This window comes from Triticum aestivum, chromosome 7A (assembly GCF_018294505.1).
Source record: "Triticum aestivum cultivar Chinese Spring chromosome 7A, IWGSC CS RefSeq v2.1, whole genome shotgun sequence".
Classification (NCBI taxonomy): domain Eukaryota; kingdom Viridiplantae; phylum Streptophyta; class Magnoliopsida; order Poales; family Poaceae; genus Triticum; species Triticum aestivum.
Window position 1 is genome coordinate 409,420,623 of NC_057812.1, and position 5,427 is coordinate 409,426,049.

Below are 5,427 nucleotides of genomic sequence, written 5' to 3' on the forward strand. Positions count from 1 at the left end.
GGGGGGGAAACAGAGAGGGGAAGAGCGTTCGGGGAAGAGAGAGGGAGCAGCGAGGGAGTTCCAGGGGGTCGGGGCAGCGTCGAGAGGATGACGCGAGGCGTCGCGGTGTCCAGGTGATGCAGGCGAGCAGGGTGGTGGCGTGGCGAGCTCGGCCGCGTGCGCCGAGTGCCTCCTCTGCCTACTGGCGCGAGGAGGAAGGCGACAGGGGAGGGAGGCGGCGGTGGGCTGGGCCAGCGGGAGGAGCTGGCCAACTGGGCCGGCTACAGGTAAGTGGCCCAGGTGGCCTTCTCTCTTTTATTTTTTTTTGTTCTGTTTTATTTCTTTTTATTTAATTTCTTTGCCACTGTTTTCAATTCCAAAATAATTTCAAACAGTGCCAAAACATTCTGAAATGTTTTATGTTACCTCTCTGGACTATTCCAAGAGTACATAAAATATTTCAAAGCATTTGAAAATATATTCATTATATATTATGAATATATCCCCAAATTCAAATAGATTATTGATTTAAATTCAGAGACCAAATAATTCCTTAAAAATATTCCAGAATTTTGGTTTGATATATAACTCTTGCCAAAATTCACAAAACTATTTTTAGGGCACTTTGGATTCACAGAATGCAATTTAAAGGGTGCTTGCCCTTCTTTTAACTAGGGTTTTGAGGCTTCTGAATTCCTCAGTTCAAATTTCATTTGAATTTAAACATGATGCAGACATGAAGCTAGGCTAGAGCAATGCCAGAAGCTAGGGATGTGACAGGAATGAGTAAAGAGACTTGCCGGTAACGAGATTGAAACTAGGTATTGAGATACCGACGATCGAATCTCGGGCAAGTAACATACCGATGACAAAGGGAACAACGTATGTTGTTATGCGGTCTGACCGATAAAGATCTTCGTAGAATATGTGGGAACCAATATGAGCATCCAGGTTCCGCTATTGGTTATTGACCAGAGACGTGTCTCGGTCATGTCTACATAGTTCTCGAACCCGTAGGGTCCGCACGCTTAACGTTTCAATGACAGTTATATTATGAATTTATATGTTTTGATGTACCGAAGATTGTTCAGAGTCCCGGATGTGATCACGGACATGACGAGGAGTCTCGAAATGGTCGAGACATGAAGATTGATACATTGGAAGCCTATGTTTGGATATCGGAAGTGTTCCGGGTGAAATCGGGATTTTACCGAAGTACAGGGAGGTTACCGGAACCCCCCAGGAGGTTAATGGGCCTTAGTGGGCCTTTACGGAGAAGAGGAGAGGTGGCCAGGGCTGGGCCGCGCCCCCCTCCCCCCTAGTCTGAATAGGACAAGGAGAGGGGGGTGGCGCCCCCCTTCCTTCCTCTCTCCCTCCTCTTTCCCCCTCCCAAGTCCTAATCCAACTAGGAAAGGGTGGGAGTCCTACTCCCGGTGGGAGTAGGACTCCTCCTGACGCGCCCTCTCTCCTGGCCGGCCGCACCCCCCCCCTTGCTCCTTTCTATACAGGGGCAGGGGGCACCCTAGAGACACAACAATTGATCATTTGATCTTTTAGCCGTGTGCGGTGCCCCCCTCCACCATAATCCACCTCGATAATACTGTAGCGGTGCTTAGGCGAAGCCCTGCGTCGGTAGAACATCATCATCGTCACCACGCCATCGTGCTGACGAAACTCTCCCTCAACACTCGGCTGCATCAGAGTTCGAGGGACGTCATCGGGCTGAATGTGTGCTGAACTCGGAGGTGCCGTACGTTCTGTACTTGATCGGTCGGATCGTGAAGACGTACGACTACATCAACCGCGTTGTGCTAACGCTTCCGCTTTCGGCCTATGAGGGTACGTGGACAACACTCTCCCCTCTCGTTGCTATGCATCACCATGATCTTGCATGTGCGTAGGATTTTTTTTTTTGAAATTACTACGCTCCCCAACAGTGGCATCCGAGCCAGGTTTTATGTGTAGATGTCATATGCACGAGTAGAACACAAGTGAGTTGTGGGCGATATAAGTCATACTGCTTACCAGCATGTCATACTTTGGTTCGGCGGTATTGTTGGATGAAGCGGCCCGGACCGACATTACGCGTACGCTTACGCGAGACTAGTTCTACCGACGTGCTTTGCACACAGGTGGCTGGCGGGTGTCAGTTTCTCCAACTTTAGTTGAACCGAGTGTGGCTACGCCTGGTCCTTGTGAAGGTTAAAACAGCACCAGCTTGACAAACTATCGTTGTGGTTTTTATGCGTAGGTAAGAATTGTTCTTGCTAAGCCCGTAGCAGCCAATCCTTTGTTTTGTTTTGAGTTGTGGTATTCGAGCGAAGCACGGTCGCCTGGACGGGATACTGCTCCTTCTGACATAGTTAGAAGTCCGAGCATATCCCGCTCCTCGCACCGTTCGCCACCGCCACCCGCCACTCCAGCAGAAGCTTTGGCGCGAGCTCAACTGCTCCTGGACTACCCTCCAACGGCAGACAAGATCGACGACTGGAGGGCCACCATTCAGAGTCTCATCGGCTTCGCCAACGGCGACACTCAATGGCAGCAGAGCACGTCGCAGCCGCGGCAAGTCAGCCAGGCATGAGCCGGTGGCGACAAGACCGGTGGGGGTGCAACCACTGTGCACTCTCCGCCCCGAAGGCCAAGATCGCCGACTCACCGGATCCACCTCGACAGCGACTCCACCGCGTCATCAGATCCACGAGCTCGTCGCGATCAGCGCCAAGTTCTTCACGAACGACAGCAAGAAGACGCTCGTACTCGCATCGAGCGTCGAAGAGAAGCGCGACGTCAATCGGACCAGCGTGCTGGGCCCTTTGTTGACATGCATGCGCCAGGGGAACCAGGCGACTTGCCGTACGCGGTAGGTTGCCCTGCGTTTACTCGTGAGCTGCGGCAAGTCCAGTGGCCCAGCACGAAGAATTTCAAACCAGACGTACCAGAGAAGTACGATGGCAAGTCGCATCCGTTGGAGTTCCTCAGCATCTACATCATCGCGGTGCAGGCTGCCGGGGGGCGGGACGACAAGATCCTTGCCAACTACTTCCCGCTGGTGCTCAAGCCCAACGTCAGGTCCTGGCTCATGCACTTGCCGGACAACTCCATATCCTCCTGGGCAGACCTATGCCATCAGTTTGTCGGCGCCTTTACAAGCGGCCACAAACCTCATGGCCAAGAGAGTGACCTTCATATGCTCGCCCAGAAGGAAGGAGAGCCCCTGCGCAAGTATATTCAGAGATTCAGCCGTGTACAGCACAACATCCCAGATGTCCACCCTGCCGCGGTCATCAGCGTGTTCCATCAGAACGTGCGTAACCGCAGGATGCGGGAGGAGATGGCGATGTGCAAGATCAGGGACGTCGGTGAGCTGTATGCCCTGGCCGACAAGTGTGCATGTGCTGAGGAAGGGAGGAAACTCCCCGGAGAGAATACATGAGCAGGAGGATCTGACAGCGAGGATGCTGCCCCGGCAAAGAAAAACCGGCGGCGGAACAACAGGAAGAAGAAAGGCAAAGATGTGCTAGTCATTGAGCAGTCCGGCAACGAAGGTGGCGCCAAGAAAGCCAAAGCTGGTAGCCCCGGCAAGGAGATTGCCGCATACACCAACTGCCAGACTGTGGCGGTCGCCGACAAGCAGGACGGCACCGACAAGCAGTACTGCAAGATCCACCGCACCAAGGGCCATGACCTCCAGAGCTACAAGAAGGTCGAGCAGCTTGTCCAGCAGCAAAAGGCTGAATATGAGCGACGCGACAAGGAGAGGGCCCAAGGAGGCGCTGGAGAATCCGACAAGAAGCGCGCCGGTCGGGGAGGACGCCGCGGCAAGGCCAAGCAGCGGCAAGGAGACAAACCTCCCCGCGGCCGCGACAAGGATGAAGATGACGACGACGACGAAGACATGGATGGTGTCGAGACCAGTGAGCAGGAGTTCCAGAAAGCCACAGAGGTTTTGTGCGTTGACGGCGGTGCTTCTCTGCATACTTCGCACCGCCAACTCAAGCAGTGGGTGCGGGAAGTCAATGCGGCGGAACCACCTGTCGAGTCACGCAAGCTTCTGAAATGGTCCAGCACGCCTATCATCTTTGATATTGAGGACCACCCTGATCGCACAACTGCGGTCGGGTGCTTGCTGATGTTGGTTTCACCAACTATCCGCAACCTCAAGGTCACTAAGATGCTAGTTGACGGCGGGGCCGGCTTGAACCTGATCTCCTCCGCTGTACTCCAGAAACTCCAGATCCCTGACAGCGAGCTTGAAGAGACCGGCACATTCCAAGGAATCAACCCGGGAAGGAGCAAGCCGAAGGGGAAGGTCACGTTGCCAGTAACATTTGGCAGCAAGGTGAACTTCAGGACTGAGATGGTCACTTTTGACGTTGCCGATTTTCCATTGCCTTACAATGGGATACTCGGCCGTCCAGCACTCGCCAAGTTCATGGCAGCCTCTCACTATGCATACAACATGCTGAAGATGCCAGGCCCGATAAGCGTCATCTCTATCCCTGGCGACAAGAAGGATGCTCTTATCTGCGCCGACAAGATCTACCGGGAAGCGGCAGCCGCAACAGATCGCAAGTCACCTGCCGTTGAAGCTCCCGGGGGGAAGAAGAAGACCAATCCGGAAGAGTTCTGATGCCCACTCCGGCAAGCGCACCTCTTCGGAGTGCTGCACTGCCGTCGAGGACGCACCATCGAGCTCCACCGGCAAGTGTAAGAAGACAATGGCAGCTCCGCCAGAGACCAAGAAGGTGTCCACCAAGGAGGACGGCACTGGTGGTACCTTCACCATCAGTGCCACTCTCGACCCTAAATAGGAAAGCGCGCTCATTGCTTTCCTGCGGGCGAACGTTGACGTGTTTGCGTGGCAACCGCCTGACATCCCCGGTGTACCCAGGAAAGTAATTGAGCACCATCTTGCCGTTTGTCCTCATGCGCGCCCCGTCAAGCAGAAGGTCAGGAAGCAAGCAGTGGAGCACCAAGAATTCATCGCAGAAGAGATCAAGAAGTTGGAAGCAGCAGGCCTTGTCAGAGGAGTGCTCCATCCCACGTGGTTGGCCAATCCTGTCGTCGTGCGCAAGGCTAACGGGAAATGGAGGCTTTGTATTGATTTCACTGATGTTAATAAAGCTTGTCCCAAAGACCCATTTCCCTTGCCACGCATTGACCAGATTGTTGACTCCACAGCCGGATGTGATTTGCTTTCATTTCTTGATGCATACTCAGGATACCATCAGATCTTCATGGCAGAAGAGGATGAAGAGAAAACCGCATTTATCACCCCGTGTGGCACGTACTGCTTCGTACGGATGCCTTTCGGTTTGAAGAATGCTGGTTCAACATTCGCAAGGGTAGTCCACCACGCTTTTGAGCCGCAGATGCACAGAAATGTGGAAGCCTGCATGGATGACATAGTGGTCAAAAGCAAGAACAGGGCAACCCTGATTCAAG